Below are 22,482 nucleotides of genomic sequence, written 5' to 3'. Positions count from 1 at the left end.
CTCTCCTTCAAAGATGTACTGAGATGCACACGTTGCCTGATTTTAGCATCAGGAGGCCTTGGGCAGTTTTGAGTAAGCTGCTTCTGTTTAGCAAGCCTTGTGGGGAGCAGAGGTGTTCCAGCAGGGGCAGGCAAATGTGGACTTGAATTCTGGCTCTACTTCTCACTAGTTGTGTGACCTGGGGTAAGTACTTTGATCTCTCTGGTCCTCACTTTCTTTAATTGTAAGATGCAAATAATTGTGTTTTTGGCATAGGATTATTTTTAAAGAATAAATTATATAATGTTGTCAAAGTGTAAACTACACGATAGTAGTAAAGTCTAGTAGTAAGAGTTGATGTTACTGTTGAGATTATGAAGGTATAGGAGATATAGTTCTGTCTTATACATGGAGGGGTTCCTGCAGACCAATGGATAAGACCCATGTCCAAATGTGAATATGATTCACCTGGCTGGGCATGTGGCACAGAGGTAGTGTGGTGCTGCAAGTGGCTCCCCAGCCCAGGGAGCCCAGTGATGGCTTCTGTGGGCTGAAATTGGCTGGATGGGAGAGTTGTAATTCCTACTACCTTTCCTGGAGTCCTGGTCATATTCTTGGTGCTAAGAAATCCGCATGGCTGAATGGGAGTCACTTAATGCTCTTGTCTTGGTCGCAGGCAAATGTCTTGAAGCGGGGTCCTCTCTCTCACCTCTATCCACTCCTCAATCCGCTTTTGCCCATCAACTGCCTGGAAGCTGCCCAACCAAGGGCCATAGTGGCCTCCTTGTTGTCAGGTCTAGCGGATACCTCTTGAGAGTTACCGTGCCACCTTGGCTGTTTTGGTCACTGTTTGGGAGTATTTGACCCCTTCCTTCTTCTGGAAGCATTCTCTCTTAATTGAGGAACACCACACTCACTTGAATTTCCTCCTTTCTATGCAACGCCCTTTCTCACTCTCTGGCTCACGTTCTTCTACTTTATATTTATATCCTGGGATTTTTCCGAGTTCTGCCTCAGGCCTCTGTTCTTTCTGGACAATCCCATCTATGGGCTTGGCTTCCTATGCCCTTGGCATCACTGATTCTCAAACAGAGGGAGGGCTGTCAAAAATGTCGGGTGATGCACCAGCTATCACCAACATTCACTGTCATACTGGTCCTTTTGGGGGATGGTGGTTCCTCAGTTGTATATGTAATGTGTGTATCTGTTGAGAAACCCTTATTTGATGCTGACATATCCCAATCCATCACCTGTACATGTAGGTGCTACTACACATGTCTACTTGGATGTCCACTAAGCACGTCACACTCAGTCTACCCCAAGTGACACTAAACTCTCCCATAACCTTGCTCCTTTCCTTGCATCTCTACTTTCAGTGAGTGACACCACCATGCAAACAGTCACTCAGGCCAAAACTTGGCTGTCATCCTGGCTTGTATTGTTCCGTTACCCCTGATCTGATGCCCACAATCAATTGCCAAGCCCTTGTGAATCTACCTTCTGAAAATCATTGGCCTCAGATCATTTCTCCTCTTCCCATGGATGCTACCCTCCTCACTTCCACCCCCCAGTCCACTGGCCACATGGAGCCTTCTGAAGGCAATCTCATCACGGCACTCCCCTGCCTGAGGGCTTTTGTGGTTTCCTGTTGCCCTCCAGATTCAGCTGGGCTCTGCCTACCTCTTCAGCCTCATTTCTTGCTTCTTCTCACCATACTCTGCAAGCCTTGTGGGGAGTATGGGTCATACTTGGGGAGTGTGGGTCAGCCTTGTGGGTCATACTTAGGGAGACCTATAACTGATTTTCCAGACAAAATGTATTTGAGAATGGAAGAGGGTGCTGTTAATAATTATTCTGGGACAGTAAGAGAGAACTAGAACTCTCCCAAGGAAAGCGGGAGGTACAGTCAACACAAATCACACTGAGCCTTTAGTTCCTCACACATGATTAGTTTACTTTCATCCACAGACCTTGGGTTTGATGTCCCCTCTTTGCCTTTCTGAGACCTCCACCCCGTCTGTGTGTTCTCCTAGCATCCTGTACCTCACCCATTTAGCATGTCAAACACTCCATTTTAACTGTCTTTTTTTCCCCACCCTCATCTAAGAGAAAAAGAAGAAGTCAGTTTGGATCTGCAGTTACTTTCATGCTTTTACCACTCCCTAAACTGCTTTCTCCAGCACAACCCTGCTCTCTTCTTAAATAAGAGAGAGTAGGTTTCAGGCTTAGATTCATCATGTAAGTGACAGACTCTAGCCAGAAATTTAAAACGTTGTCTTGTTTTCATTTTATTTACTGAGGTTTATCTTCTCTTTATAACAAGTAATGCTGATTTTCTATTTGTGCTAATGACATAGCATTTTCTTTCAAAATGAACTAACTAAAAGAACAGGAGTCAGCTGATATAAAAACAATAAAGTAATAATAGCCCTGTTGATACGTAGACAAATTTCATGACAGCTGGTACATCTTCTAAGAATAAGGACATTTTCCCATGAGACAATAAATACCATTATCACCTAAGAAAATTAGCACAGCAAAGTCTGTAACTTTTGATATATTCTAAATATTGACATTTAAAAATAAATCTCCTACATTATTCTCTTAAATGTATCCAGTGGAATCTAAAAACCAAAGGACTTTGATACTCATCACTATCTAGTTTTAAATATTTAAACAAGCTCCTTTTTAGCATTTGAGCCTTTTACATCTTTATTTTCTATCTATTCTGCTTACTCCACAAAATCTTATCCTAATGAATAGTTGTTTATGCTTGAAAGTTTTTTTGATCATTGTGGCATGTTCTTCTAACACAAACAAAAGAAATGCACAGATTAAAATTGAATGCTTCCTTTATATCCTATGATCATAAAACTCCAAGTATTAAAAAATTCTTCCTGATTGAGTTATAATTATTATCAGTAGTACACAGATACACTATTAGTGCGTTATTGACTACAATAGCATAATAACATCCCAATAACATCCCAATTTCAATATTAGTCAGAAAGTATAAAAAAAAGGTTTTGGAAAGATATCTCCTAAATGGCACGATTGGGGTTCTAACAACGAGTTCCTGTATTCATGGGTGAGTATGACTTATTGCTGGGAAGAGGCCGGGTGCAGCACCAATTCTATTTCTATTTTTTATAGACGCAAATAAAAAATTTCACATATAAAATAAGCAGTTATGGAAGAAGATTTATGATACCAGTTTGAATTCCTTCGCGGTTATATGATAACGATCACATAGTGATATATCACAGAATTTATTTTAATAATGATATATCATTTGCTAGCTCAGTTAGGTCCTCTTCCAATTTTATTAAAAGCAAAGAATTGCAAACAGCCTGAACTGCAGAAGATTTGTTATCCAGCTCTTAGACTTATTTGCTTTCTTGATTTCTTGGAAATATACTGAAAAGTATTTATTAATCTTTATCAAATTATTATTAACAGTACGTATTTTTTCACCTAAAGACATCCTCTTTAACCTTCTATACTTACAAATGAGAAAATAAAAATATTGGGCATTGCAATACACTTTTGCCAATTTGATGTATACATATATTTTTTAATCAGATACAAAGGCTTCAAATGTATTTGTATGAAACCGTAGAGTTATAGATTTTAATTTATGGACAGTGTCCACCATGGTCAAGTTCATCAACCAAATCTACTCGCTTCCTGCCAGAAAACATCTGACTTCATTTTCCAATTCGAGTAGCCATTTCTGTGTCACCTCTCTCATTTCTGGTCTAATTCTAAGAAAGAGAGAAAGAGAGATGAGTGGGACCTGGAGCCTTGCAGCCTGCTGCCTGGTGACATAAGGCCTGTGGTGACTCTTTGCTTTGTTCCCGGCCTCAGGAGACTTGCTGTCTTTGATGCATGTTGGGGATGAAGAGGAGAGGATGTTAAGCAGAAATTTTGAATATCTGAATTCAGAACTTCCTTATATGCCCCAAATACCTTGTATCTAAGGCCCCAGTTTGCCCTTAACAGAATGTGTATAACTGGGAGAGACCAGCAGCCCTGCCCGGTGCCTCGCTCTGACATCTGACCCTCTCCCTTTATTTAGGGCCTGAGCCGAGGACCACCTGGGTCAAGTCGCATGGGAAGACTCAGGCCAGGTGAGAGGGCTGAGGTCTGTAGTGAGCCTTGGGTGCCCAGAGGCAGGGAGGTGGCAGAGGGGGACCAACAGGTTGGCAAGAAGCTTCTACTGTAGACCGTGGCCATAGTGGAGATGTGAGTGGGAAATCTGGAATTGGATTGCCTTCAAATTATTGATGGTTGTGGTTACCCTGGGGAGGTTTCTAGTCCCTCTGGGGTGGACGTAACCGCCCCCCCCCCCCAACGGAGCCTGCTGGGCTAGCCAACTAGCTTTGCTGGAGTCTGGGTTGAGGATGCAGTGGGGGAAAGGGGGATAGGAACAGAGGGGGACCAGTGAATGTCCCTGCTGGTCCTGGGTGCCCCAGGCTGTGGTCTCCTGACTCAGCTCTGAATGACTCAGGGAAGCCCTAGGATCACACCCTCCACTAAGGAAAAGCTTTTGACTCTTCTACTTTCTTGGGAAACTGTCAACATTTTTTAACCATTTTTTTTCCAGTTCTGTTGAGATATAATTGACACACAGCACTGTTTAAATTTAAGGTATGATTTGAGTTACATATCTTGTGAAATGATTGCAACAATAAGTTTAGGTAACACCCATCATCTCATATACATACAAAAAAAAAGAAAAAAAATTTTTTTTTCCCTGTGCTGAGAACTCTTAGGATTGTCTATAACAGCTTTCACATGTCACATTCAGCAGTGTTAACTACAGTCATCATGTGGTATATTACATCCTTAATACTTATTTACCTATAACTAGAAGTTTGTAACTTTTGACCACCTTCATCTGATTCCCCCTTCCCCCAATCCCTCACCTCTGGTAACCACAAATCTGATCTCTTTTTCTAGAAGTTCATGGTTTTGTTTTTTAAAAAATAAGATGCCACATATAAGTGAGATCATACAGTATTTGTCTTTCTCTTATTTATTTTGCTTAGCATTATGCCCTCAAGGTCCATGTTGCCACAAATGGCAAGATTTCCTTCCTTTATGGCTGAGTAATTATATATATATATATATACATATACATATATACACATATATAATAACTTCTGTTGTGAATAATGTTGCTGTGAACATGGGGGTGCAGATATATCTCTTTGACATAGTGGTTTCATTTCCTTTGGGTATATTTTCAGAAGTGGAAAGCTACCTCATATGGTAGCTCTAGTTTTGGTTTTTTGAGGAACCTCCATACTATTTTCCATAGTGGTTGCACCAATTTACATTCTCACCAACAGTGCACAGAGGTTCCCTTTTCTCCACACCCTCTCTGACACTCATTATCTGTTACCTTTTGGATGACAGTCATTCTGACAGGTGTGAAGCGATCTCTCATTATGGTTTTGATTTGCATTTCCCTGATGATTAATGATATTGGGTACCTTTTCATGAACCCGTTGGCCATTTGCGTGTCTGGAAGAGTGTCTGTTCGTGTCCTTTGCCCACTTTTAATTGGAGTATTTGTTTTTGCTTTTTGTTTTTTTTTGCTGTTGAGTTGTGTGTTTTTTTATATTTTGGATATTAACCCCTTATCAGACATATGGTTTGCAGATCTTTTTTTCCCATTCCATAGGTTGTCTTTTCATTTTATTGATTGTTTCTTTTGCTGTGCAGAAGCTTTTCAGTTCAATGTAGTCCCACTTATTTATTTTTCATTTTGTTCCTTATGCTTTAGGTGTCACATCTAAAAACATCATTGCTAAGACTCATGTCAAGGGCTATAGTCTATGTTTTCTTCTAGGAGTATCATGGTTTCAGATCTTCTGTGTCTTTAATCAAACCATTAACCTTTAATCGAGACTCAGCCAAGGCCATGGGGACAGAGTGGTTTTCACAGAATGCATATTGAAGAACCTCTTGAGTTTCTTCCTTCTGAGAAGGAGACTTTCTAATATATTTGGGGAACTTCTGGCGTGCAATGATCTATTCTGAACCTCCCTGAACCAGTTCTTCAATGAATCTCTTGGTTTCTTAGACTAGGTAAAAGCCAGCCGTCTGTTCCTCTCTCTCAGATCTGCAGTGACACACAGAGCAAAAGGAGGAACTCTTCTGATGTGCCCCTTCTCCCCTTCCCCTCCATCCCTGTCACTTTCCAGTTTGGGTCAAGGAGAGGTCCCAAACCGGTATAATTTGAACAGTTTGCTCCGTTTGAACAGTACACTCATGATTCAATTAAATTTTTTTCCTCATCTGTAGAAATCAGTAGATTTTACTTTTCATCCCCAAATTCCAATTTCAGGTTTTTCTTAAAAAATCAAAATAAAAACAGCATTGTCACATGGCAGTGATTGGCTTGTGCTAAGTAATGCTGTCCTTTTTAGGTGGTAGCATGAGATTTCAGGTTTGCCATAGTCCCTAGCTGACCCTTGACACTTCCTGCCTGTTTCCTGTAGAAATTTGGATTTGTGATCTCTAGATGAAGGTTTATTGTGGTAGTTTGCTCATTTTGCCAATAAATATTAATTGAATACCTATGACGGCTATCCAGACTCACAAAATCCCTGACTGCACGGAGCTTACATTCTAGTGTGGGAAGACAGACCATAAGCAAATAAGTAAATTATAGAAATATGTTGGAAGGTGATTGTTCTATGAAGAAAATACAACGGGAAAGTGGATAGCAAGTGTGGATGGGTGCAATTTTAAAATAGAATGGGCAGGGCAGGGCTCACCAAGACATTTAAATCAAGACTTGAAGGAGGTGAAGGAATACTCCATGCAAATACGGTTTGGGAAGAGCATTCCAGGCGGAGGGAACAGTAAGTGCAAAGGCCCTGAGGCAGTGGGATGTTGTAGAAAGAGCCATGGCTGGGGACGTGGACACTGCTCTGTGCTCTAGGTGATCACTAGCCCCCTCTGAGCATCACTTCTTCATATGAAAATGAAGGTTTGAGTGAGGAGATTTCCAGGGGCGCAATCAGCTCTAACATTTGATGATTTTACAACAAAGCCCTTCCCTTAGGAAAAACAGGAGGCCGTTTGCCAATGCGGATGCGCTTATGGAAATAAACAGTCTTTTATTGATTCTCTGAGGGGAATGGAGTTTGAGAAAGGTGGCTTTCACCCTGGACTTCTCTCACAGGGGAAAGAAAGGTCATGCTGGGGTTTGATGGCTGAAACATGCACCTTCTTGCTCTCTGAGGGCTGAATTTCCAGCATACATGGGGCGCAGATGGGTTGGAAATGAATGGAATTGGCAGAGTTGATCACTATCGTTTTTATTACTGTTCAGTGTTTGACTTCTGCTGTAGCCCAGGCAGACGACAACAGATTGCTGAGCATGACCAAAAGTAGATTATTTCTTATCTGATCATTGTTTGTGTGTATTTGGGGTGACCAAAGGTTTTTAATATTGGAAAGTCAAACAGCATGGACCGTTTCAGCCACCATCAGCTGAGCCTATTATTTGCAGTCCTATTCCCTTAACTTGCCAGTTCTTAAAAAAGAAAAAAAAAAAAAAAATCAGGCATCAGCAGCTCAGCTTGATAATGTTGGAGGATGAAAGCTGGAGAGAAATACACATCCTCCACAGCTCTTGGGTCCCTTCTGGGAAACTTTGGGTTTAACACACAGTTGCTTTCTTGTGACTTACGTGGTTGAATCCCACAGGAAATGTCCATCATTATGGTTAACTATTCTTTAACCGTGTTATACCGAGGGTTTGGCCACAGCAGGGAGCTAAGTGCCTGGAGGGATTATTTCTGCAACTAGAAAGTTCTTAAAAATACACGGAGAATTATTCTGAGGTTTCTATGATTTGGTTAAAAGTGTTAAAATATTTATATTTTCTGGGGGATGATTGGAAGCTGAGGACCCCATGTTTACATTTGGGAGGTAGGTTAGGGAAGGTAGGTGGGGAGGTGATGAAGAGGAAAGGAAAGTTAAGAAGGGTCTGGGATTTTACTCTACTTGCAAGCCACTCAGTTAGCCCACCACAGTGTTGTGGGTGCTGATGGACTCCTGGTTCAGAGACAAAGAACCTTATTACTTCCTACAGTAGCAGTAGCCACAGTATCAGCATTTGGGGCAGTGCCCTGACCCCATTCCCACAGGGTAATATGAAGCAAGTCAGGTGACACCTAGACATGTAACGGGTTGTGTTACAGGAGGGGCGCCCTGAGCTTAGGGAACTGGAATCTTTTATAATGGGCAGTAAGCATGTCTGCTCTTAGCTCCAGAGGAAGACGTCGCTATTCTATGGGCAGACTGGCCCTTTGCTCTGGAGAGAGATAGTCTCTCTACCTTCCAAGACTGTTCTCTATACATCATCCTGAAGCAGATAGGCTGGAATAAAAGCAGTCAGTACCTCTGCTTTCAGTGTGTGCAGAGATGCATGGAGAATTGTCTTCCAGAGATACATTTCTGCTCCAAAGTTGCAATTTCCCCCCTTCCTCCCCAGCTGCCTCAGGTGAGCTCACTCCTGGTTTTGCGTCCTTGTAGTTTTCGCTTTCTAATTTCTAAGGAAATTCAGGCAGATGGATTTCTGCCTGAGCTTAAGGCACAATTCAAGCCTCTTCCTGGGGGTAAAGGCTGAGAAGAATTTTAAAAGTCTTATTCACGTTATGAACAGTGTCTCTCTTTTGCTTTGGTGTTCTTGGCAGGGCTGTTGGACACTCCAACTAGTGGAAAAGTTAATTTCTCATCATCTTTGAACTAGATGGGACTGTGGGTTGTTATCTAGGCCAGTCTTCCTTGACTGAGGCAGGTTTTACATTTGAGGCAACTAAGCTCCTAAAGAATCAACTCTCTTGTTCAAAGTCACTCAGCAAAGATGTGTGGGAATCAGGATTCCAAGACCGATCTATGGAAATGAAGTTTCCTGTAGTTTTCCTCGTAACCAGAGTTCAGACTAGGGGATCCTTTCAGACAGGCTTGACCAAGGAAGAAAGATGAATGGGGGTCCTCAGCAGCTTCAGCAATTCTCAAGAAAGCAGGATGGGACTTCCCTGGCGGTCCAGTGGTTGCGACTCTGCACTTCCACTGCAGGGGGCACAGTTCCCATCCCTGGTTGGAGAACTAAGATCCCACATGCCGTGCAGCGCAGTGCCCCTGAAAAAAAATTAAATTAAAAAAAAAATTTTTTAACAAAAAAAAAAAGAAAGCAGGGTGTGAAAGAGATTACTACTTGACTACTCACTATCCATCCTCTCCTTTTTAAGGATAGAGTTCTATAAATTTGAGAGTGGCAATTTGCCCCATTAAAAAAAACACAAACCATTTGGTAACTTTCCTTGAGGTTGGGGCAGTCAGTGAGGTGTGGGTAGAAGTTACTTCCAGCAATTCTTTCAAGGGGACTCACTCAGCTGGCAGGAGACTCTTACCTTTTCCCTGTACCTCCTTCCTGCCCGGAACATGGCTGGGATGACTAGAGCCACAGTGATCGTCTATTAAGGAAACCTTGTAGATGGAAGCATGAGTTAAAGGTGGTGGAGAAGAAACAGAGAAGCCTGGTCCAACGTGAACATCATGGAGCCAACATACTAGCCCTGGATCACCTACCTCTGCACTTCAGGGTGAAAGAAAAAGAATTCCCCCACCTTTTCTCGTCATTGTATTTCCGCATAGCAGAGGCACGTAACTCTGCAGATTTTAGGTGCTTGTTGATACCTAATTTTGATCCTTGAATGTTCGTTGTTGAACCCACTGGTTGGGTTTTTTTTAATTGCAAACAACAGAAGCATTGGCTAATTTTAGAATAAAGGGACTAAGTATCCTTTGAGAACTTTATGGGGTTGTTCATAAGCTTCAAGTGAGGGCTGAAGACCTAGGCCTGGAGCAGATGGGCACCAGGTTGCCCTGGAAGGTCCTGGTAAGCAGGCTCTGCTCATTGATCTTATCAGTGGACCCAAATTTCTTGCCACCTTCCTTGTGTCCTTCTGTCAAGATTCAACATCTAAGAGAAGCAAGGATTTGATTGGCTGAGCCAAGGTCACGTGACTGCTCTAAGCTAACATGGCTGACCTGTACCAAGTTGGTAAGAGGAAGGACAGAGCAGAAGGAGCTTCCTGGGAACACTCCAGCTCCCTCTCTGGGAGGGCAGGCACCTGGATTTATTGTACTATATATAAGGATGGCATCCCAGTGGGGGTCAAAGGCAAGTTCCCACAAGGAAAGCAGAGTGCTGTGCGGAAGGGATACTGCACTGAGTGCCCTACCTCAAAACAAACAAGACAAAACAAAACTGTTCAGGATAGCAGAGGATTTAGACCTTTCTTTGATGAAGTGAATTGGTCAAGATAAAAGGCGGAGATTGTTAGGCCACGAAGGCTTCAGGGATGAGCAGTTCCTGACAAGTCCACCCACCTTGGGAACAAGGGCTTATAAAAATGGCATCATGTAAAAGAGCTCTTTTAATCTTCTGAGTTTATGTAGATGTAAGTGATATCTCATGGTAAAAATACTAACACTTCTATTTCTTTGGCTGGCTCTTCTTCCCTTAACGGGTTGCAGTTTCTAATTCCCACTCATTTGCCCACCATAGCAATTATGGGTCTTGCCTGAGTGCGGGCAAGTCATCTCGTCCTTCACAGTGAAAAGTCAGAACTGCAGAAAAATCAAATACTATTCCTCAGATGTTCGAAGTGTGCACATATTATTAGTGAAACATGGCTAGAGACTTGGACCTTCAGGGTTCCCACCAGACTTTGGTTTCTTGTTGTGACCATATTGAATATACATCACTGAAAAAGACTTTCAGTAGGAAGGCAAAAGCTCAAGTCTCTCCCTTTCTGGTAACTCTTTAGTGGCATCCCGGGGTCAGGAGAATACAATCCAGCCTCCTCATTCCAGGCAATGAGATCTTTTATGATCTGACCTTGCACTCCTGCACGCTCTCCTCTTTTCCTCTGACTCCACATGTGGCTTCAGCCACTTTGGTCTTCTTTCAGTTTCTGGAGGCTGGTTCCTGCCCATTTGCATTTGCTGCCTGGGAATGCTCGTCCCAGAACTATGCTTGCCTGACTTCTCCTCTGGTCTCAGCTCAGATGTTGCCAGCCCTTAGCGGGGTCTCCAGAGCCCAACTGCCTGGCTTCAGGTCTTGGTTCTATCATGTGCTGGCTGTGTAATATTCAGCAAGCTCTGTGCCTCATTTTGCTCAGCTGTAAGTGGGGATTATGTTATCCTTATATCATAAGGTTGTTTGTGCAGTTGATAGAATTTAGTGTAAGTAAAGCCCTTAGGACAGTGCCTGGGCGCAGTCAGTGCCACATAAGTTATAGCAGCCCCCCACTCCAAGTCACGAACCCTGCTCGGTTTGCTTTACAGCAGTAATCACTGTTTGAAGTTACTTCATTTGCTTCTTTACTCTCTGTCTTCCAGGCTATATGCAGGTTGAGTAACTGGAACTACACAGAACTCAAAGTTTCTTCCTTAGATAGGGGAGGATGGATCAAAACTTCCTCAATAGCATCCTCATGTGTCCCATCCCCCCTCTCCCTCCCCGCCCCCCAACCCCGACCCAGAGCCCTGGTTTCCTACCCTGTGTGGTGAAGGGCTGGGACCACATCTGTGGTTCTGTTGTGTATCCAAATCACCCAGGGAGCCTGTGAAAACTAGAGGTGCCCTGTAGAAATCCCATATGATCCCCAAATCTCACTTCTAGGTTTGTATCAAAAAGAATTGAAAGCAGGGTCTTGAAAAGATACTTGCACACTCATGTCAACAGCAGCATTATTCATAATAGCCAAAAGGCAGAAGCAACCTAAATGTCCAGGGACAGATGAATGGATAAACAAAATGTAGTCTACCCATACAATGGAATGTGAGTCAGTCTTAAAAGGGAAGAAAATCCTGTCAAATGCTACAACGTGGATGAGCCTTGAGGACATTATGCTAAGTGAAATAAGCCGGTCATGATAGGAAAAATACTACATTGATTCCATTTATGTGAGGTATCTAAAGTTTACTTCACAGGAACAGAAAGAATAGTGATTACCAGGGGCTGGTTGGGGAGAATGAGGAATTGTTGTTTAGAGTACAGTTTTAGTTTCACAAGATAAAAATGTTCTGGAGATCTGTTTCATAACAGTGTGGACATATTTAAGACTACAGAACTGTATACTTAAATATGGTTAAAGTGGAAATTTTATGTTATATTTTTTGACCACAGTAAAAATAAATAAACCATGCCGGACCTAGATTCCAAGTAAATAGGTCGGAGCGGGCAGGGCATTTACATTTTAAAACTCTCCCTGGGAGATTCTGACACTCACCAAACTTTAAGAAACACTAGACCGTTTTTTAAGAATGCATCTGTGGTTTGCACTTAGAGCATTTAAACCTTGCACCATTCCTCATATAAAGGCTTAATTAAATGGAGGAAAAAATGATCCCTAAACCCTCCTCATGGGTTCTCTTTCATTTTGCCACGTTAATCTGCTTCTCATCTGTATTTCCATCTCTCTGCCCTCTCTGTCCCAGTGGAGAGGGACACCCTGGGAGCCCGTCCGCCAGGGTGTTTTCCTAGAAGTGTCCACAAGGTGGCAGGCCAGGCACTTGGATTTCGGCCGCCAAGGGTGCGCGCAACCCACAGCCCGGAGCGCCCAGCAGTTCGCCGAAGGGGTGAGGGACCCCAGGACTCTGCACGGTTTGGGGGTGCCTGGAGGAGGTTGTGGGGTTCCCGCTGATGCCCAGCCTAGAACTGAAGCCGGCAGGTCAGTTTCCCGGGAGCAGGCGTGGGTTCGCTGTCAGGGGAAGGCGAGCACTTCCTGTGCCCTCCCCGCAATGAGCGCCGCGCTGCAGCGGGGGTGGGGTGGGGGGGGGAGTGGTGGTGTCGGAGCGTCTCTCCCGGGGAGGCGGGCGTTCGAGTGGGTGCACGTGCGGAGGAGGAATAACGTTCACAAGCTGCTCTGCTTCTTCGGAGGGAGAGCAATGTTTTTGTGATATTTTCTTTCCAATAATTAAAAGGCCGGAGGCGGAATAGATGCTCTGTGTTGTTTGAAAACTCTTATGTGATGGGGGAGGGTGACGCCCGTTAACACGCGCCAGCTGTTGGATATTTAATAGGCATCTTAAAAATATTGATTTGCTGACCCACTTCAGGCCTTGACCCAGCAAGGGGTCACAGGCCACAGCAGTAAATAACTCGGTGAGTGATTTGGTGACACGTTGAGCCGAAAAGTGGAGGACTTTTGACATGATTTTAACGTGCTGTTTGTCTCTCAAGCCAAGACTGTGGCTTTCAGTAGGTACAGAATGTTGGCACGCGAGGAGAAAAATGACATGGAGAAAGCGGTGGGTGCAGCCCAAAGAGCACAGGTTTGGGTTTGGGCAGATGTGGTGGGAGCTGGGGTTCTGGGCAAGTTCTTCGTCCCGTCTAAGGCTCAGTTTTCTCATCTGTGTGACGGGGATAAGAACACCAGCATCATGGGCTGGTAATGAGGAGTAACTGAAATGTGGATTCATTCATTCATCCACTCATGCAACAAACATACATACATTCAAGACCTATATGCCAGGCACGAGCTGGGCACTGAGGGTGCCCAGACAATGAGCCCTGGTCCCTTGCAGTCAGGTGGGGAGACCAACATGTCCATGGAAGTTTTCCATGCAGTAGGAGAAGCACCCCTACCAGAAGTTCACTTGGGGTGCCCTGGGGACCAGGGGACTGGCTAAGGGGTATTTGGGGAAGGAGTAGAGAGAGATTGACATACAAACAGAGGCAGCAGATTTCAATCCAGAGGGCTCCAGCCCAAACACACCTGTAGTTTGGAATGTACAGGGTTAGCCACCATGTTTTTTCTAAAAATGGAATTCTTTACCATCATTTAAAAATGGAGAGATTGCACTCACTTGGAATTCTAGGTTTCCAGCTCCTCTGACAAAAATAGATTTGGCTACATGAAGCCAATATTTCTGCAGGAAACTGTGGTCTGACACTAAGTCGTGGCTGCCTTGAGACAGAGTGTGCACCCCAGTCCCCACCATGCCCAAGTGCTCGCCCAAGTCAACTTGCTTCCCGTGTTCTGACCCTATGGACATTGGAGGTGCAACCTCCACTGTAAGTGTCTAGAACAGTGGCACTCAACGGGTTCTTCATACCTGCTATTTCCTTTCCCTTTTGAGGGCTGAGAGGGCCTCAGAGGCTGCTTCCCCAACAATGACAGACATCTATGAAGAGCTTAACTAAAGAAGAATGAAGGAAAGAAAACACTCTTTAGTCCGCTGGGTTTTCTGTTTCACTTTGGGGGTCCTCTCACATTCTGGCCATAGCCAGGGGTCTGGTGAACGTCTGGAGGCTGGCTGGAGTTATGGTTGTGTGGAGGCCTTTGATTGTCAGCCAGGCTTGGCTCATTTTAGAGAACCACATGCAAATCCTTCTCCAAAGTACCATTCCCCCACAAATAATAGTGAACTATTGTAGGGAGGGTGGTGAGCCTAGGGTTCTATAATAACAGCATTTTCATGAAAGAAAAATCACATGCCCACCGTGAGCACAGCTGGGAACATGAAACCTACTATTGAGACATTCTGGTTAAAAGAGAGCATTATCCCATCAGATGGGCCTGTCCGTGGGGGTCTGTGGGAAGCCAGGTGAGAGGGCTTTGCAGGTCCTGCTGGAAATGAGTGGGTAAAAAGCCTCCATCCACCCAAGGATGATTAATCTCAGTCACGGGGCTGTTAGGAAGCCCTGGCCTTCCCTTCCCGGCAGGAGGTGAAAGTGGATAATTCACTGTCACAAAAGGAGCCCAGGGAGTGTGGGATGGGGGGTGGCTAAGTGGAAGAGGGAGGGCGGCAGGAGGCTGCATCATGAGGTCCAGACTCCACACTCAGGTTTCTTCCTTTTGGGGCTTGAGGGTGGAGCCATCTATAGGTGTCAGTGGGTTCCTGTGGTGGCACCATGCTCTGCATGTTCCCACCCTGCTTCAGGAACCAAGAGGTGGGAAGTCAGCTGCAGGTGGAAGGGGGCTGGGATTAAAGAACAGAGAGGGGGCTTCCCTGGTGGCGCAGTGGTTGGGAGTCCGCCTGCCGATGCAGGGGACGCGGGTTCGTGCCCCGGTCCGGAGCCTGTGCTCCGCAACGGGAGAGGCCACAACATTGAGAGGCCCGCATATCGCAAAAAAAAAAAAAAAAAAAAAGAACAGAGAGAGAGACCAGCAAGTCCTCTATCCTCAGATAAGGGGGAGCAGGCCTGCCCCTTGCCCTTCCTCATATGCTTAACTACCTTTTGTTCTCATTGCATTATCAAACTAAACAAACAAGCCAACCCACCAAAAACCAAAAAAACCACTTTTGCTCTGCAAATAATCACACATACACAGAAGTATAGAGAATAGCATAAACCGAATGGTTCCTGCACATTAGAGTCACTTGGGGATCTTTGAAAAATCCCACTGCCGAGGTAACCTCCCAGACCATTTAACTCACCATCTCTGGGGTTGGAACAGAGGCATCAGTATTTTTGAAGCTCTCTGGCTGGTTTCCATGTACAGACATGTCTGTGACCTCGTCATCCAGCTTCTACAATTATCAGTTAGTAGCCAGTCTTGCTGATCTTGTAGCTCTCGTGTCCTAGGTCCCCAATTTTCCATTGCCCCCCAGATTATTTGAAAGTGAACAGCAGACTTATATCCTCCTTAAATGCTTCAGAATACATTGAGAACCTGAAAACAAAACATAAGCACAATAACATTGTCACTCCAAAAAAATTGTGATTCCCTAGTACCATCTAATATCCTATCTTTGGTACCCACTTTAGCTTTTGAGACATTCCTGTGTCTCCTTTATCTCTGATTTTAATTTGATTCCAAAGGGATGAATAATGTCCCCTTCTTTCCATTTTGGAAGTAGTAGAGTTGGTGAAAAGGGCATGAAGTTGACTCACCCCTGGTTACTTGCCCCATTTCCTCAGTGTGACTCTGTGTTCTCATTCTCTTTGGAGACAGCCCTGCCCACGTCTGTGGGCAAGAGGACAGCCAGAGGGGCAGAGATGCTCATATATTCAATGACTGTTGATGACTGTTGATCCGGAGCTCCTGTCTGTCCAGGCACCGTGTTAGGTGCTGGATCACTGGGCCTGTCTTTGTCACCATAATATTCTGTGTAGCACAGAGTCTGGCATATGGTGGGGACTCAAGAAATGTTTATTTCAGCGATGAAAGTGTGTGTTTTTGTTACCAGGACAGTCAGATGCCCATTGCTGATGGGTTGGGTCCGATTATGCAATATCCCTTTATAAATCACATAGGTGCGAAACTTACACATCGTCCTTCCTTACTTGAGGATCTGAAAACTTTGTTTTCTTTTAAGTAATTTTCATGAGAACATAATGTGGATTCCCCAAATGAGATGAAACAGCTTGGCAGAGTGAAATCTTAGTAGCAGGGAGCAAGGGCAGCCTGAACAGTTGAAATGCAAACCCGCTGGCTAAGCCTCATTTCAGCTGTGAGGTTTCAGCCTTCTCTTTCCAGCGAAGCCTTTTAAAGGGGCGCAAACACGCCACAGAAATTGACCGATTTGAAGTTGACCTTCTTTTATTTTCTTTGCCCAGCCTCTAAGTGAAATGCTTAGGAACAGAACGATAAAACGTTCAGAAGGCAGCTAGTGTCGCCAAGGAAGGTAGTGAGATCTCACTGACCCACACATTTTTTAAAGAAGATTTTTCTGCTTATCACACTTTTATTGTAGAAAATTTGAAAAATATAGGATAAAAGTATGAAGAAATGAAAATCACTTGTATCTTACCATCTAGAAATAACTACCATTATCTACTGGAGATAACTGACCATTTTGGTGTATTCCCTTCTTGTCTTTATTTTTTTTTTTCTATGCCTAAATATAGACTATTTTCTTATTTAATTAGAGTTATTGTTAATTTCTTTAATTTAAATGTACATAGGACTTTATGCTTTTATAAGCCATAAAAAATCTGTTTCCTCCTTTGTTGCTCATTATAATTCAATAAAGGATGTGGGAGGGATCTTAGTCTCATATTACAAGTGAGAAATCAAGGTCCAAAAGGTTAAGTGATTTTTCTCGAGGTCACACAAGTGGTCCAGGTCATTTGTCATCAAGGGGTCTTTCTGTCCTGTCCCAGTCCTCACTGTGTATAGAGGCCTGTCCCATCAGTGGGATAGCCCTGGGATTATTTATGGCTGCGAGACTGACTGTTATTTCTTTCCCCGTCTCCAGAAGGTTTGATTCAGAGGGTAAGGACCCACACACCTCTCGGTACAGTCTAATTATAGATGCTGAGAGGGAAGGTGTAGAAGATAAAGTACCATCATTTATGGGGTAATCCAACCTGCATTCCAGATGACGCACTGTGTTAAGCACCTGTGGACTCTACCTGTCTTTCGACCTCTGACCTCCAAATCCTTACCCACCCATCCGCTCTTCCAAGGGAAGCTGCCCAGCCATTGCCTCTGCTGCCTCACCTGCCAGGCTTAGTGCCAAGGTGCCTGGGCCTTAGCCTCATCGGTGTCCCAGGGCTGGATTATGATTACAGTCTGGTATAAAAAGATGTTCGAGGACAATCAGATGTTCTTCCTCAGGAACTACTAAACATGGGGAAGATTTACCAGTGATTTACTGAGGCAGAGGGTCAGGACAGAGTCACGGCCAAAGCCAAGTGTAAAATGAGATTATGATGGAGCAGGAGATTTGAATATGTTGGCAGAGAGAAAAGAACTGTGTGAATCACAGAGAGAATCAGAACCATGGAGGGAGAGATCAAGAGACCAACCCCACGTTGCTTGTTCCTGGGGTTCCCATGTTCATGTCCAGCCCCTGTGTATCTGACAATAACTATCTTCACCCACCACCTCCCTGGAGGTAACTTGCTTGTCTTTGCAACCAAGCAAGGCAGCCTGCCTGAATGGTCACGAATCCGCAGCCCTATAGACTGGAAGAGACCTTCCAGAAGGCCTTGCTTGCCCTCCCAGTTTTGCAGATGAGAGAGCTTAGGCTGCAGAGGGGAGAGGACTTGCCCACGGTCAGCAGGTCTCCTAAGTCTAATCCAGGTTCCCTACCGTCTCCAGGCCATGTGCTTTCTTGATTTCTTGCATCTCAGCCTCGGCTTCCTGCCATGTCGTTAAACTTGACGGTTGGGCTCATGCTTTTGACATCCATTTCTTCCACTTCCTTTTGCTGTGTATATTGCTAAACACTGAGTAGGTGCTGAATAAGTACTTGTTAACTTGAAGGGGAAGATGCTTTTGGTCAGAGGCATTGATGGAGGTGGCCATTGATGAAAAGCTCCCTTGACTGATGGCCAGGCTGGCATTTTGGGTGAGTGTGAGACAGGACCCCTTGGCTCCTGTACAGTCACTAGTCTTTGAGGTTGGAGGTGACTCTTCATACTGTGGATTTGCCACAGCACAACTGAACAAAGAGGATGGTTTTTGCTGTGTCTGACAAGGCAGAATCTATCACCAGCAGTGTATAGCCAAGAGAAAGGAGGTTCAGAAAATGTGTGCACATCTGATTAGACTGTATATCTCCTGGGCAAAATTGAATATGGTACATTATATTTATTGGTTGTTCGGATTCTCCAAATCTTTTTTTAAACAATATAACCAGAATTTAGCTTGACCAGAGTAAGAGGGAGGGAAAATGTAGTTCAGAAATAGTATTTTAGACTGATGTCATCTAAGTCTTCATTCTTTCTCTTTTCTCTAACAAATATTTATTGAGTGCCAATTCTACGCCAGGCATCATTTTAGACACTGGGAATGCAGCAGTGATCCAGGCTTTGAAAAATTCGTGCCTCCCTGGAGCTTGCATTCTGTTGGGGTTGCAAAGGTAATTAAAGGAAATGTGACATGTACTAGTTTGCTAGGGCTGCAAAAATAAAGTATCACAGGATGGCTTAAACAACAGAAATTTATTGTCTCAAAGTCCTGGAGGCTAGAAGTCTGAGACTGTTGGCAGATTTGGTTCCTTCTGGGGCCTCTCTCCTTGGCTTGTGGATGGCCGTCTTCTCCCTGTGTCTTAACATTGTCTCCCCTCTGTCTATGTCTGTGTCCAACTTTCCTCTTCTTAGAAGGACACTAATTATGTTGGATTAGGGCCTACCCCACTTTTAACTTAATTAGCTCTTAAAGACCCTATCAGTGGTTAGGACTCTGCATTTCCATTGCAGGGGGGCCTGGGTTCGATCCCTGGTCGGGGAACTAAGATCCCGCAAGCTGTGTGGCGTGGCCAAAAAAAAGACCCTATCTCCAAATGCAGTCACATTCTGAGGTACTGGCCATTAGGGCTTCAACATATGAATTATAGGAAGGATACAATTCAGCCCATAGTATGGCATAAATAAAAAAGTGATATTGATGCATGATGACTCAGCAATTTAAAGCATAAAGGTTTTGATGCTTTTCCAAACTGGAGAAGGATCGCTTGTCCACCCATGATGCCTATGGTCAGTGCTGGCTTAGAGCGAAGGCTGACCTCGGGCAGCAAAGTGATCTGGAGTGATGCATTGAGTTATCCTCAGTGAAACTAAGCAGGCCATGTGAGAATTAAACTACTGATCTGGACTTAATTAATACGAAAGTCTAAACAACTGAGAAAGAGGCCCAGACCCCCTATCTCCACACACATATATTTAACATATCTTGCTGGAAATAAGTAAATTTATTTTCATAAACAATGACTCAGGGAGAAACTGCAGCCATTCCCCATGGAAGCATTAAAGCCGTTTATTTTTTCCCTTTAATCAGCTCCTGTTTTCTTAATGGGATTGGTGTGTGTGTGGTTCCTGCTGCTTTATGTACTTTGTTGCCCTGTGGCTCATCGGTTTCTCTTTTCTTTTATGCTTTTGTGGTTTTACTAAACAAATGACCTTTTGTGTCACAGTGAGCTCCTGGATCTCCATATGCTGATGAGCATAAATCCACCCAATCTGGAGCTCTTTGCTATGGAAGATTCAGTTTGGCTTTTGAAATAAGATAAAAGTGCTGAAATCGTTGGTCAAACACATAGGAGAAGGGCTCCTGGTTCTCCCCGGGCTTCGATGCAACAGATGCCTGCTTGAGCAGTGGAGTGTGGGTTTGGTCAGTCTGTCAAATTGGAAAACCCATCCATCTGCTAGTCTGAGAACGGAGACTTCTCTCATGGGCACACTGGGACTAATTTGTTAGTAAAGAGCTCTGCAGGCCACTGAGTCCCAGGGAGAGTTGGTGAAGCAATAAGAAGGGCGCAAAAGCTGTGTTAATTTTTTCCCAGAGCGACCAGTTGAAAAAGGAAGGATTTAGATAAACAGGGGAAACAGTTGGGTTGACCTGAGGCCTGATTAGGAAGAGAGGGTTTTCTTTGTGATTTCTTTGCTCTTCTTTTTTATTGCCTTAAGAAATCTTGGTAGGAACTTCTATGTCCATCGACTGATTCCCTTGTTTCTGTATTTGTTAATTTACTGAATACCCACTAGGTAACAGGGCCTGGGATAACATATGATACTTTCCTTCAAAAAGCCTGTGGTAGGGAGGTGGCAAGATGGCAGAATAGAAGACCCCAGCCAACATCCCTCAAAAAGATCAATAATTAGACAGCTATCCAAGAACAGAAACAGCTTGGGAGAGCTCTGGAGTCCACGTAAGAAACTCCAGCAATATAGTAGAGCAAAAAACCCAGAGAATAACCACAGAAAAAGAGAAGGAACAATAGTTTCATTTTGCCTGCATCATCCCATCCCCCAGCCTGGCCCTGCTCCCCTTCTAGAAAGAGTTCCCCTTGCCAGGAAAGGGAGAGTGGGATGAGTGACCAGATGTCAGGATACTACACAAAGGACGGGCCTCGATTTCACTCCACCCAGGAACTGGCAAAGCTGAGATGTATAAAGATGGCTGGGGGCAAGGAAGAAGAACCGTGGCTGCCAATATCGGCCACACAGCAGGAGTGACTGTGGTTCCCAGTGACTCGCTCTGCGGAGGACCCCGACGGCTTTCACCACTGAAGAAGCCAGCACGCCCCCTGCAGATGTCACTGGTTTTCACCCCACAGGTATTGGCATTCACTAGCCTGAGTCCCTCGCTGTTCATTACCTCTCCCCCATCCCCTGGTCGCCTCTGGTGCCTGGGACCTGCACTGGCAGCTAGTCCCAGCCTCTGTGTTGCACACATGTGAGACAGCAGCCTAGGTCCCCATGGCTGACCTCACTGACGTGTGTGTGCTCGGTGCTGGCTTCTCCAATGTGCGCTTGCACACCACTGGCCTGACTCCCATTGCTGGCCTCCACTGCTGTGTGCATCTGTGGCGAGACCCTGCAGCCACGAAAGTGCACATTGACAGCCAAGGCTCCCACAGCTGCTGTGGGCCCAGATCCAGCCCTGTCTCCTGTCACTGGCCTGCACCACGGGATTCACCACCGCTAGCCCCTTCAGCTGTGCACGTGTACCCTGCTGGCCTGACTCTCATTACCAGGCTCCACTGCTGTGCTCATGCCTGTGGTGAGACCCTGCAGCCACAGGAGTGCACACTGACAGTCAGGGCCCCTGCAGCTGCTAGTGCACACGCAGTTGGCCCTGATCCTTGCTGCTGGCCAAGGCCCTTGCTGCTGTGTGTGTGTGCATCAGCTCCTGACATTACACTGGCACCTGCAGCTGGGTCCTGCAGCTGAGGGTATGCACACCACCTGCTCTGGCCACTGCTGCTGCCGGCCCTGGTCCCCAGCTGCTGGACCTGGAGGTGCTGCTGAGGACCCCAACAGCCCTTGCAGCCACTGTGGACCACCACAGAGCTCACCAGACACCACACAGTTGTAAATGTTGTGGACCTCAGTGGCTGTGCCACTGAGACATCATGCCCTTCTGTATCTGGAGATGCCACGCGGCCCACCACTTGATGCCCTGCACCACTTGACCTAGGATCACAGCACACTCCAGTGTGTCCCCATCTGCAGATGAAGTGCTTTCCTTACTGAAGTCAGTCCATAAAGGCTGGAATTTTTCTGGATTATTTCAGATGTGCAGACAGCTACACCAGACTATGAAGAATCAGGGAGACACATCTCCACCAAAGGAATATGGTAAACCTCCAGTCATTGGCCTCAAAGAATAGAGATCCAGGAATTGCCCAACAAAGTTATCAAAATAATTGTTCCAAAGATGCTCTTTGAGAACACAGGTGAACAATTTAATGAAATCGGGAAAACAATGCAAGGACAAAATGAGACGTTCAACAAAGAGATAGAAAACAAAAAAGAACCAAACAGAAATCTGGAGCTGAAGAATACAATGATAGTTCAATAGAATTGAACTATCTATTGAAGAATTCAGTAGAAATCTTTAACAGAAGACTGGACCAAGCAGAGGAAAAACATCAGTGAACTTGAAGACAGAGCATTTGAAATTATCCAGTCAGAGGAGCTAAAAGAAACAAGAGTGAAAAAAAGAAGGCTACAGAATTTATGAGACGCCATTAAGAGAAACAATCTAAGCATCTTTGGAGTCCCAA

At 44.7% G+C, this 22,482-nt stretch overlaps 1 protein-coding gene across 2 annotated transcripts in view; it reads left to right on the top strand.

Moving 5' to 3' along the window:
• The first annotated feature begins 12,626 nt into the window (after positions 1-12,626).
• THSD7B (thrombospondin type 1 domain containing 7B) overlaps positions 12,627-22,482 on the top strand; it is a 1,218,744-nt gene continuing 1,208,888 nt past the window's right edge. Inside the window, exon 1 of one of the 2 annotated variants that reach the window (XM_030883051.2) lies at positions 12,627-12,746. The gene's annotated coding sequence lies outside the window, so the exon portion shown is untranslated. The remainder of the gene's footprint in view (positions 12,747-22,482) is intronic. The other variant, XM_060302483.1, reaches the window with a different exon arrangement.

Source organism: Globicephala melas, chromosome 7 (genome assembly GCF_963455315.2).
Source record: "Globicephala melas chromosome 7, mGloMel1.2, whole genome shotgun sequence".
Taxonomy (NCBI): Eukaryota; Metazoa; Chordata; class Mammalia; order Artiodactyla; family Delphinidae; genus Globicephala; species Globicephala melas.
Note: the sequence above shows the minus strand (reverse complement) of the source record. Positions and strands in the feature narration are given on the sequence as shown.